The following is a 799-nucleotide window of genomic DNA, read 5'->3' as shown; positions in this document are numbered from 1 at the left end:
ACCTTGTGAGTGGTTTCGCGGTCGGTAGCATTGGTAGTGGCTTCAGACCGCAAACGGATAAGACAAATTTTTCTTTCTTATGCAGACGTATGACACAAAATCTATCTTACACACTCAGCTATACAGCAGTTTCCTTAATGCAAAGTTTCTAAATACTGGTCCCGCGTTTACGTCCGCGGCAGCTGCTCGCACTATCCTCATGGCCTCACACCAAATTAAATATTTGCAGTAAATAGAACCTTTTCGACATTATGAAGCGTCAACGCACTTACTTTTATTCGTGTTCGCAATCCCAGGCCACGATGGCAGCAACCGCCTCATGATCGCAGCAGGCCAAAAAACTCCGTTGCCGCCGGCGCCATCGAAAGATGGCCGGACAACTCACTTTCTTCAATCTAAAAACATTGCTTTCTTGTAGCTAGCTCCTGTACGGGCTCGCTAGCTTATTGCGCCTTCGACGACGTCACGATAGCGCGCCAAGTGATGTGATGATGATATGAGCTCGCATAGGCACGCCATGACACGGATGGCAGCGGCACATCAAGGCACCAAACGTAGCCTCGGTGATCAGTTCCGGCAGCGCACCGGAGCCCATCGCGGAGGCCGTGCACCAAAGACCGCTTGGGAGCAGTTTCGGCGCAATATTGCGTTTTGGAGCAGGATGGCGCAGCAGAAGCGGATTGGCGCAGCGCGGCGCAAATGGCGCAACACTTCCACCCCTGCACCTAGAGGGAAAACTGGCGCTGCGACACTGTTGTACGTAAAGCCCCTGCATCACTTGACAGTAGCAAAATTATTC

The sequence above is a fragment of the Rhipicephalus sanguineus genome, chromosome 11 (assembly GCF_013339695.2).
Source record: "Rhipicephalus sanguineus isolate Rsan-2018 chromosome 11, BIME_Rsan_1.4, whole genome shotgun sequence".
Lineage (NCBI taxonomy): Eukaryota > Metazoa > Arthropoda > Arachnida > Ixodida > Ixodidae > Rhipicephalus > Rhipicephalus sanguineus.
This window is presented reverse-complemented; position numbering follows the sequence as displayed.